Here is a 12,763-nt window from a genome sequence, read left to right as displayed (position 1 = left end):
AGAGGAATCTCTCTCTGGAGACCAACAAGAACCCTCCTGAGTGGTAATCATTTGCCTGTGAAGCACCAAAGACTGGTGAATTTTGTTAATGCTAACTTCTGTGCACAGTACAAGAATTTGTGCAACCAATGAGATTGGACTGTGATCCAAATAACTTTTCTAAGCTTATATACACACTACATATACCTGCCCTTAGTATTAGAGGGGGGATTAAGTAGGTTAGGTAGCTTAAGTGTTTTCTTGTTCAAATATAATTAAAAACTACTTTTGTTTAAGTAACCCTGTGTTGTGGTGCATATCCATTGCTGCTGGCCTTTGGGGTCCTCTGGACTCCGTAACAGTATTTCTGGGCAAACTTTCATTGTCCTCCACGCAAAGTCCATTTCTATTCAGTTTATTGTCACTCGCACATTTTGCGAGTTCACTTAGTTCACTGCTCAAAATGATTTCTGAATTTGTGACCAGTTGTGGGCACAGCACTGATACCAGTGTCACACCAGTTACCAATGATTCACTTGCGCATCAAATTTAGTGTACTGAAAAAAACACACAAATGCTGTAGAAACTCAGCAGGTTAAACAGTGCCTTGATGTAGCAAAGGTAAAGATACATCACCAACATTTTGGGTTTGAACCCTTCATCAAGGTGTAGTGTGCATGATGTGGCTTGCTCTACAGTGGAAAATCTAAGTGCAGGTTCGTTGGTTATTCTGCAAAGCATCTGCACTCAGTTCATAGGATTGCCAGTCACTTTTAGTCACTATTCAACTCCCATATCTTGCTGTCTGTAATCTCCTGAACTATTAAAATAAGGCCCAACCCAAGTTAGATCAGTGGTTCTCAACCTTTTTCTTTCCACTTGTGGTGCGCTGTTAGCCAGAATCAGACACACACAAGGTAAAGACTGTACAACAGGCTTTAATCCACAAAGACTTCCACAGAGCCAGGCTGGCTTTAGCTGCAGCAACTTTGAGTGAGGCCTCCGGATGCCTGCGCAGGCTTATATCCCGGAGGGTGATTGACACCCGACCGGGTGGGGCTTGATCCATTCAAGCCGACTGATTGACAGCCAGCCAGGTGTGGTCCTGTCCCCTTACATTCCTACAGGTATAGAGGTTGCCACCTGCAGTAGGCCGATGGTGTACCACCACACCACTCGCATACCACTTTAACTATTCCCTATGCCATAGGTTCTCTGTGATTAGTAAGGGATTGCTAAAGGTGATATGTGAGTGGGAAGAAAACATTTGAAAACCATTGTTTTAATCATATCTCATTGACTCGTTATGTGCACGGTTTCATAACTCCAAAGGAAATGGGCCAATGATAATTTTTCTCAAGTTGAATAATTCAGTAACAATTGGGTCTGGAGCAGTGATTCTCAACCTTCTCTTCCCACTCGCCGACCACCTTAGTTAGATGATCAACACATCACCTTCCATCTGAGCACATTGGACACCAATATCAAGTTTTCAATCTTTAGGTCACCTCTTTTTTTCTAGCTGTATCTTAACTGGGTGTTCCTGCCTGTCATCATTTTGCCACAGATTTTCTTTTCTCTAATTGTGTAGTTCTGGCCTGCTGGGTATGACCTTTGCTATTAGTAACACAATAGAAATAAAGAAACATAATCTGCTGTTTAACTGCCACATTCACCGATCACCGCCCTACCTTCTCTGCTCCTGAGAACTGGTTTTCTTACTTACTCAGTTCATGGACCTGAAACTTGGACTGTTTCTCTTTCTACAGATTCTGTCTGACCTGCAGCATGATTCCAGGACTTACTGATCTAATTTCATATCTCCAGCATTTCCAATTCTTTGATATTCAGTTTAATTTCTTACTCTGGTTTACTATCAACTTCATCAAGGATGTACAAAAATCAGACAATCCCGTATTCAGTTCACTGATTGGACAATAAGAATTATTTTGTCCATAGTTTCTAAAAGCAGGCTAGTGGTAAAGAAGACTTCCCCCACCAAAACATGTTGAGAATGCTTTGATTTTTGGAGCATAGGTATTCCATATCTTTTCGTGGATGTTTTCAGTAATACGTTTTTCGCTGTGATACTGTTTACCAAGTCTTCCTACTTTTGTTCCTGCAGAAAAAATGGTAAAAGTTGTCCTTTAACTTCACATTGCAGTTCCCATTTATTTGCAGGTTCACTTGTCTCTGATCAAACAAGAAATATATGTTCTCGAAAGCAGTATAATTTTATTTCCTTCCAATTAGAATGAATATACTTGATATGTAAATCTGTCTGCTTGACTCCCAGAGTCAGAATCAGATTTTATTGTCATGAACATGTGTCACAAAATTTGTTACTTTATGGCAGCATTGTGTATGTGCAAACATAAATTACATTAAAAAAAATAAATTAGTGCCGTACACCCCAGACCCTGCTTCAGCTGCCCCGACCAGCACGACTGCCCCCAAATACAACCAAGCTCCACCTCTGATGGAGTCAGCCCTCCCTCCCCAGCCTCAGGACACACGGCCGCCAATGGAGCCGACCACTATATTACAGGCAGAACTGCGCTGGTCACAGAGGCAAAGAGGACCACCCGACCGGCTGAGCCTCCAGGACTTTTAACCTGGTGGGGTTTTGGGGGTCAATGTGGTGATACATGTATATATGACTGTCAATGGGTAGCTGGCCCGTCCCCCAATGGTGATTCACTCCCTGGTAACAACTCCCCTTGTGACCCTTGAATAAAGGTCGACCTCCCTCTCTCTCTCCTCAGTCAAGTATTTGGAATCGAGCCAGCTACGTCTAAAGTTATAATAAAGGCCTATTGTTCCTCATTCTATGGCTTTGGAGTTGTTGGTAGATCCTTTCATACATAAAAATCAGTTAAATAATATTGTAACAAACCTCATTATGCTTTAATATAGTATCTAAATAAAGGAGATATCTAGGATAATCATAATTAAACTCCATAAATCCATTTATCTAAAAGAAAAAAATCCCTGACTAATACTAATCGAACCCCTCCCTCTAATGAAGGTTGCAAGAAAAATTCAAAGACAGATCAAGTCGCGACCTCCAGAAGATGGACAGATCAGCCCTAGAGCATCTATGTCATGTAAAACTGCCTGTTTTGATAGTATTCTATAAATTTCAAACTGAAATGTTTTATCTTTAATCTTATATCTCATTTCCTCTAAACTTAGGTATCACATTGCATCATGTAAGCCACTGTGCATGAGTCCGTGAGAGTTCATCTTTCCATTTCATCATGAGAGACTTTAATTTGCATATAGATTGGACTAGTCAAATTGGTAAAAATACTGAGGAGGAGGAATTCCTTGAATGTTTACGGGACGGTTATCTAGACCAATATGTCGAGAAACCAACTCGGGAGCAGGCCATTTTAGATTGGGTATTACGCAATGATAAGGGGCTAATCAGTAATCTTGTTGAGCGAGGCCCTTTGGGTAGGAGCGATCACAATATGATCAAATTCTCACTCGACATGGAGAGTGATGAAATTAAAACCGAGACTAAGGTCCTGAATTTAAATAAAGGGAATTATGATGGTATGAGACGGGAGTTGAGTAAGATTGATTGGGTGGTGTTTATGGGGGAGTTGACCGTGGATAGACAATGGAAAGCATTCACAGATCTAATGGAGAAATTGCAAAAATCGTTTGGCATAAAAATAAACCAAAAAAGGTGACTCAACCGTGGATAAAATGGGAAATTAGAGACAGCATTGGGTCCAAAGAGAGAGCATATCAATTGGCCAAAAAAAGTACCGCAACCGAAGACTGGGAGCAGTTCAAGATGCAGCAAAGGAGGACAAAGGGATTAATCAAGAGAGCAAAAATAAATTACAAAAGTAAGCTTGCGGCAAATATAAAAACCGACTGCAAAAGCTTTTATAAATATGTCAAGAGGAAAAGATTGGTGAAATCCAGAGTAGGTCCTTTGCAGTCGGAATCAGGGGAATATATAATGGGGAATAAGGAAATGGCAGACCAATTAATTCTTACTTTAGTTCTGTTTTTACAAGAGAGGATACAAATAACCTCCCAAGGATGTTGGGAAACATAGAGACTAATGCAAGGGAGGAACTGAAAGAAATCAGTATCTCTAAGGACATGGTCTTGGGGAAATTGATGGGATTGAAGGCAGATAAATCCCAAGGGCCTGATAATCTACATCCTAGGGTACTCAAGGAAGTGGCCATTCAGATAGCAGATGCTTTAAGAATTATTTTTCAGAACTCGATAGACTCAGGATCAGTACCCATGGATTGGAGGGTAGCTAATGTTACCCCACTGTTTAAAAAGGGGAGTAGAGAAAAAGTGGGGAATTATAGGCCGGTGAGCTTTACATCAGTAGTGGGCAAAATGATGGAATCCATTATTAAGGATGTAATAGCGGAGCATATGACTAGCAGAGAAGGGATCGGACAGAGTCAACATGGATTTACAAAATGTAAATCATGTTTGACAAATCTATTGGAATTCTTTGAGATGGTGACAGGTAAAATAGATGGGGGAGAGCCAGTGGATGTGGTGTACCTGGACTTCCAAAAGGCCTTCGATAAGGTCCCGCATAAACGACTGGCTTCCAAAATCAAGGCTCATGGGATTGGGGGCAAAGTATTGATGTGGATTGAGAACTGGCTGGCAGGTAGAAGACAGAGAGTTGGGATAAATGGCTCATTTTCTGAGTGGCAGGCGGTGACCAGTGGGGTGCCACAGGGATCTGTACTGGGACCCCAGCTGTTCACAATTTACATTAATGATCTGGATGAGAGGTTATCCACTTTGGTAATACAAACCGGAGGGCAGATTACTATTTGAACGGCAATAGATTAAGAGATGGGGAAGTGCAGAGAGACCTAGGGGTACTTGTGCACCAGTCTCTGAAGGCGAGCATGCAGGTACAGCAGGTGGTTAAAAAGGCAAATGGTATGTTGGCCTTCATATCAAGAGGGTTTGAGTATAGGAACAAGGATACCTTACTGCAGCTGTACAGGGCCTTGGTGAGACCCCACCTGGAGTATTGTGTGCAGTTTTGGTCACCTTATCAAAGGAAGGATATTCTTGCAATGGAGGGAATGCAGAGGCGATTCACCAGGCTGATACTTGGAATGGCAGGAATGACTTATGAGGAAAGATTGCGCAAATTGGGATTGTACTCCCTGGAGTTTAGAAGATTGAGAGGGGATCTCATAGAGACCTATAAAATTCTGGCAGGACTGGACAGAATGGACGCAGATGGGATGTTTCCAATGATGGGAAAATCCAGAACCCGGGGCCATGGTTTGAGGATAATAGGCAAACCATTTAGGACCGAGATGAGGAGGAATTTCTTTACCCAGAGGGTGGTGAATCTGTGGAATTCATTGCCACAGAGGGCAGTAGAGGCAGGTTCATTAAATATATTTAAGAGGGAATTAGATATATTTCTTCAGTATAAGGATATTAAAGGTTACGGAGAGAAGGCGGGGACGGGGTACTGAACTTTAAGATCAGCCATGATCTTGTTGAATGGAGGAGCAGGCTCGAAGGGTCGAATGACCTACTCCTGCTCCTATCTTCTATGTTTCTATGTTTCTAAAACTGCTCATCTGGCTATCAATGTGCTAAAAAAATAAAACTTTTCCTTGAGGTGCCAATAAAAGTTTCAAGCAAAAAACCAAACAGGGCAATTAAAGGGTATGGATCTAATTTAATCTTAAAAATTGTTGATTCAAAACTGAAAAATATTCTGCCAATATCCTTCTAATTTAGGACATTCACAAAACATACGAATTGGTGAGGCTTCAAAAATGTTACACTTTTCACAAAATGGATCAACATCCGCATAGAAATGGAATAACGTGAATTTAGACATGTGTAGTCTCGGTATCACCTTTGCACAAAATGAGGATCATTAATCAAACTAAGAGTGGAATATAACTTCTGAGAATCATAACATCACATTCCCAATCATTTTTAATCTTAGCCCTTGGAGCTAATCTTAAATCCAATAAATCAATATAAATACATGATATCAATCCACTGTGAACAAATTGTAGATCAAAAATTATTTTTGAATCTGTGATTCGAGGAGAAGTGTTCAATTTAGACTGAACAAAATTATGAACTTACAAATATCTAAAAAAAATATCTATGAGAGAGATTAAATTTAACTGACACGTTGAAAAGAAGCATCATTTTGAATAATTTCTTTTTTAATTTAAATTTTATTTAAACAATAATAAATCAACCAAACAAAATATAATCAAATACATAATATTTTATCCCTTAAAACCCTCCACCCCCCCAGCCATACCCCCCCCCCCCCCCCGACCCTCCCAACTCCCTCTAAACTACACAAGAAAAAAGAAACAAGGAAGAGGAGGAAATCTATAACAATTCCATTCAATCATTTGCCATGGATTAGGACCACACCACCAATGTATGGAAAAAAATTAATGATTTAGTCACATATGTTCCATATACTGGCTCCAAGTTTTAATAAAAAAAGAATAATTATTTCATAAATTATATGTTATTTTCTCCAAAGGAATACATGATCTCATCTCCACATGCCATCACTGGATATTCAATTTAGTCTCATTTTTCCATGTAGCTGCAAGACATTTCCTAGCCACTGCTAGAGCTAGTCTTATAAAAGCAATTTGAAATTTATCTAATTTTAATTCCAAACTCAGTGTTTTAATATAACCAAATAAGAATATCTTAGGGTCAAGTGAAACTTTAAATTTAAACATAACCTCCAAAAGGGTTATTCCAAAAAGGTTTAACCATCTCACACAACCAAACTGAATGTAAAAAGTACCCACTTCTTTATGACATATAAAACATAAATCAGAGGAAACTTATTTATATTTCTTCAATTTCTCTGGAGTCAAATATAATTGATTAATAAAATTATAATGAACCAATAAAATTATAATGAACTTACATTTACAATTTTAGTCATACTGTCCTCACATATAGACCTCCAATCCTCTTGAGAAATAGAAATTCCCAAATCTTTCTCCCATTCACTCCAGATTTATTAATATCTGCAATAAAGCATACATATCAGATACAAATCCTTTCTTACCACCATCAATAAGTAAAATTTCAAATTGAGACCTTCTAGGAAGTCTCCGAGAATGACCAAAATTATCTAACAATAATACATTAACTTGATAATAAGAAAAAAAGAGTACTTGAGGATATTTCATATTTCTCTTTCATTCTTTGAAAAGAAATAAAATAACCTGCCTCATAACAATATTCTACCAACTTAATTCCTTTTTGGACCCACAACTTCAAATGTTTATTATTAACTGTGAAGGGAAAAAGCTTATTTTGAAACAAAGGTGTTTTAGTAGATATTTTCCCTTGTGAACCTATAATTTCATACTTTTTATTCCATAATTCCATCAGATGTTTTAACACTGGTAAATTATAATTACTTAGTAACTGAGAATTCCATTGATAAATAAATTGATCTATTGTGGTGGCACACATCCTCATGGCAAATCGGCCCCGCTTGTATCTCCATGTGGCGGGGCAGCCATGGGGAAATGACGTCGACAGAGTTTTCTCTCTGACTCCAGCATCCCTTCCAGCGCCCACCCTGGGCAGTGATTATGATGTCACGATGCACCAGGTGACTGAGCTCATGCTGCCCTTAAAGGGGAGGACTGAATTTGAATAAAAACAGTCGTTAACAACCATCGGTGTGGTAGCAGTGATTTCCTTCAGCTCCTGCATTCGCCACACCATCCTCTTTTCACCTATCTGAGATAATTCAATATCACCCCATATCAAGGGATTGTCCACTTGAAACATCCTATTAATGACTTTCAACTGAACTGGTTCATAATAATTTTGAAAGTTAGGAAGTTGCAAACCTCCTAATGCATATCTCCAAGTTAATTTCTGCAATGATACCCTCACCATTTTATCTTTCCACAAAAATTTTCTCACCAACGTATTCAAAGCTTTAAAACATTTCTGAGGAATCTTACCTGGAATTGATTGAAAAAGATATTGAATTGGGGAAAGATATTCATTTTAATACAATTATGTTTTGTGAGTAAATTGTATACTTCTGAGGTATCACAAGATGAGGTTAAAATTGAATTTTTTAAATCCACTTTAACTTTATCTTCTTTGAATGATAACAATATTAAGGAATTGAATGCTTCTTTTACTGTTGAAGAATTAACTGATGTACTTTGGTCAATGCTGAGTGGTAAGTCTCCAGGGGATGATGGGTTTACTTCTGAATTTTATAAGGAATTTCAAGATTTGTTGATTTCCTTATTGATGGAGGTTTTAGATCAAGCTGGAGTGATTGGGTCTCTTTCGGATTCTTTTTCTGAAGCAATTATTACTGTTATTCTTAAGAAGGATAGATCCCCTTGAAAGTGGGATCTTATAGACCTATTTCTTTGTTAAATATGGATTATAAGATTGTAGCCAAGGTTCTGGCTAATAGATTGGCAAGGTGTTTACCTGATTTGGTTCATGTAGACCAGGTGGGCTGTATTAAGAATCGTTATTCAGAAGATAATGTTGTAAAGTTGATTTCATTAATTAATACTTATTGGGAGCAATCTGACCAAGCAATGGTAATTTCTTTGGATGCAGAAAAGGCCTTTGACAGGGTGGAATGGAGGTTTTTGTTTAAAGTCTTGCAAAAGTTTAATTTTGGGCCACTATTTATTGGTTGGATTAAGGCTTTATAATAAAAATCCTACTGCGAGAGTGGCGACAAATGGACAGGTCTCTTTACTCTTTACATTATCTAGATTGACCAGACAGGGCTGTCCTTTGTCACCAGCTCTATTTACCCAAGTCCTGGGTGCATCGGTATTCTTCGAGCAGTGGGTGAACTGTTTTAATAATTTCCTCAATGCCACTGCGGAGGTGGTCAACTCGGATGAAAAGAAGCTCAAGATCCTTTAAGCACGAGTCAGCCAGAAGGCTTACCTGACCATCCTGGACTGCACGACTTACACCGAGGTGATGGCTGAGCTGCGGGCATTGTATAAACCCAAGGTGAACTCGGTTTACTCCTGTTACCTGTTGGCGTCCCAGAAACAACAGCCTGGTGAGTCTGCCGAGGCATTCGTCCGGTCCTTGGTCACACTGGGAAAAGACTGTTTGGGGGATTTCACAGACCTGGGCATGATATCGCTGAACCAGTGCAAGGAAGAGCTGATCAGAGACGCCTGTGTGTCGGAGTTGAGGTCGGACTACATCTGGCAAAGACTCCTCAAGGAGGATCCGCTCCCTCTCAAAAAGGCTATTGAACTGGTCAGAACCCTGGCCTTGGCCCAGCGCCAGCTGTGTCGATCGCAGGCAGAAGCGGGCCAACTGTGTACATTCCACCATGAGGGCCATCAGCCTGGACTCAGTATCGGCCATCAGTGACCTGACCGCAGCTGCAATCATGTCGACCGCATCATCGAGATGCACCTTCTGTGGGCAGGCCAAGCACGTGAGGCGCCTCTGCCCCACAAAAGGAGTGACGTGCTCGGATTGTGGAAAGAGGGGCCACTACCAAAGGGTCTGCAGGTCCTGATCACAGCCACCGAGCAGCGTGGTGTGTGTTCCTGAAGAGCTTCCGGCGCTGACCATGTGCGCAGTGAGAGGAGTGGTATCTTACCGGCCACCACTCCTAACCTCAGCACCTCAGCCTACCGCACTAGTGACGTCACTTCCAACCACCTCAACTCCACTTCTGGCTTCTTCTTCATCTGATGCTGCATAGTCAACATGGAGGTCACCATCTTGGGCGAGCCTTCTCACCGACGGCGTCGATGAAGGAACGCCTCTCCTCACTTCAGTGACACTGAACCAAGCCGGTCCTCACCCGATCTCAAACTCAATGATGCTGATCGAGGTGAATGGACATAAAATTAACTGTCTTTTTTATAGTGGCAGTACAGAAAGCTCATACAGCCCGATGTGGTCCGAGCCATGACCGGGATGGTTTCAATGGTGGCCAGGAACCAACAGCCAAGTATCTGGGGGTATTGAGTAGCGTCACTGAAGGTTGGGGGTGGGGGGGGGCTATGTTACAACAACTTTGTGTTATTAATCATGCCCTACCTCTGCGCGCCAATCCTCCTAGGCCTTGACTTTCAGAATCAGTTTAGGAGCGTGACGATGGCGTTCGGAGGCACCCAACCACCGTTGACCGTTTGCAGCCCTCAGCATTCGGGTGACCATCCCCGACTGGATAGCTGGCCCCTATTACTGTCCTGTAACCACAGTACCCAATCTCCGGCATCGTCCAGCGGCATTTGCACTCGGTCCTCGACTATGACCTGTGGCCTCACCACCTTGAGGGTGCCCCCTCCATTGCTGTTCGCAAACCTTACACCGGATTGCAAACCCATCGCCACCAAAAGTCGGCGATATAGCTCATGCAATTTATCCTGGCTGAGGTTCAGTGACTCCTGGCGGAAGGGATCATAGCCCCGAGCACCAGTCCCTGGAGAGCACAGGACCTCGTGGTCAGAGAGGCGGCCAAGTCCCAGATGGTAATTGACTATAGTCAAACCATCAACCGCTTCACCCAGCTGGATGTGTACCCACTCTCCCGTATAGCCGACTTGGTCAATAAGATTGCCAAATACAGAACTTTTTCGACTATTGACCTCAAGTCGGCATACTACCAACTCCTCCTCCATCCAAGCGATCAAACCTATACCAGATTCGAAGCCAACGGGAAACTCTTCAACTTCCTGCAGTGTTATTAAAGGTGTTTCTGCTTTCCAGAGGGTGATGGACTGGATGGTGGAAGAACACGGGCAGACGGCAACATTCCCCTACCTCGACAATGTCACTATTTGCCGTCATGATCAGCAGGACCACGATGCAAACTTCACCAAGTTCTTGCGTACGGCCAAGTTACTTAACTTGACATACAACAAGGACAAGTGCGTGTTCAACATGGAGCACCTGGCCCTTCTTGGATGCCTCGTGGCACATGGTGTCATTGCTCCTGACCCTGACTGCATATGAACTCCCTGTCCCGAACACCCTGAAGGCGCTGAAAAGATGCCTAGGACTATTCTCATACTATGCGCAGTGGGTGCCCAACTACGCTGATAGGCTCATCCCCTAATTCAGTCAACCACTTTTCCACTATCGGCGGAGGCCCAAGCTGCTTTTAATCTGATCCGTGGGGACATCGCTAAGGCCACAATGCATGCCGTGGATAAGTCCATCACCTTCCAGGTGGAAAGTGATGCCTTCGACTTTGCACTGGCTGCCACATTAAACCAGGCAGGCAGGCCGGAAGCATTTTTTTTCCCGCACCCTTCACGGTCCCGAACTCTGGCACTCCTCCATCGAGAAGGAAGCGCAAGTGATCGTTGAGGCAGTGTGCCTCTGGCGAAACTACCTAGCTGGTAAAAGATTTACCCTGTTGACTGATCAGTGGGCAGTGGCCTTCAAGTTCAGTGCCAAACAACGGGGTAAAATCAAAAATGACAAGATTCTGAGGTGGAGGATTGAGTTATCCACCTACAACTATGTCATCTTGCTGGGTAAGCTCAATGATCCCCCAGACACCCTATCCCGAGGGACATGCGCCAGCACGCATCTCGACCGTCTCCAGATCCTGCATGATAGTCTGTGCCACCCCGGAGTCACGAGGTTATATCACTTTATCAGGTCAAGGAACCTCCCTTACTCCATCGAGGATGTCCAGTCCATGACCAGACGCTGCAAAATCTGCGCCAAGTGTAAGCCCCAATTCTACCGGCCAGAAAAGGCACACCTCATCAAGGCCACCCGCCCTTTTGAATGACTCAGTGTCAATTTCAAGGACCCCCTCCCGACCACAAATAGGAACACCTACTTCCTGAAGGTGGTGGACGAGATTTCTAGGTTCCCCTTTGCAATTCCCTGCCCAGATATGACCTCAGCCACAGTCATCAAGGCCCTGAACAGTATTTTCACTCTGGTCGGGTACCCCGACTACATTCATAGTGACCGGGGGACCTCATTCATGAGTGAGGAGCTGCGTCAGTACTTCCTGACCAGAGGCATAGCCACCAGCAGGACCCCCAGCTATAACCCTAGAGGTAATGGCCAGGTGGAAAGGAAGAACGGCACCATCTTCCAGACGGTGCTCCTGGCCCTCAGGTCCAAAGATTTACCAATCTCCCGCTGGCAGGACGTTTTGCATGAAGCCCTCCAAGCTATCCGGTCATTATCTGCACCTCTACTAACACCACCCAGCATGAGCACCTCTTTGCTTTCCCTAGGAGGTTGGTGAATGGTTCTTCCATCCTTCCCTGGCTGACATCTCCAGGGCCGGTTCTCCTTTGGAGGCCATAAGACAAATCCACTGGTTGAAGTGATACACTTCATTCATGCCAGCCCCCAGTATGCATTTGTGAGGACACTGTGCCTATACGAGACCTAGCAAAGGCCAGAGACCCCGAGACTGCCTTGCCCGCTGCCAACCACGTCGCAGACCCAATGGTGCCACATCCAAGCACAGCCCTGGAGTCCAAGCCGTCTGCCCTGCAGTCAGACTTCCAGGCTCCTATCCTTCCTGCAGCTACGGAGGACCCCCAGTACTCCAGGAGTCCACCGCCAGCACCCCAACCCCCACAGTTCCTGCAGCGGATACTCCCCTGTCAGCCCCCTCTTCGGAGGAGCACCGTACTGTAACGCCAGTTCTCCGGCAGTCCGGCAGACAGAGGAGGCCACCTGTGTGGCTCAAACTCTAGCCGGAAGTGGTGGGGTGGGGGGGCGTCTGCTTTTGCAGCCAGTT

At 43.3% G+C, this 12,763-nt stretch overlaps 1 long non-coding RNA gene across 1 annotated transcript in view; it reads right to left on the bottom strand.

The window, feature by feature from the left end:
- Positions 1–12,763, bottom strand: part of LOC138758179 (uncharacterized) — a 70,609-nt gene that overhangs the window by 32,215 nt on the left and 25,631 nt on the right. Inside the window, exon 2 of the long non-coding RNA XR_011354195.1 lies at positions 6,929–7,031. This is a non-coding gene — a long non-coding RNA (uncharacterized lncRNA). The remainder of the gene's footprint in view (positions 1–6,928; positions 7,032–12,763) is intronic.

This window comes from Narcine bancroftii, chromosome 3 (assembly GCF_036971445.1).
Source record: "Narcine bancroftii isolate sNarBan1 chromosome 3, sNarBan1.hap1, whole genome shotgun sequence".
Lineage (NCBI taxonomy): Eukaryota > Metazoa > Chordata > Chondrichthyes > Torpediniformes > Narcinidae > Narcine > Narcine bancroftii.
This window is presented reverse-complemented; position numbering and strand designations above follow the sequence as displayed.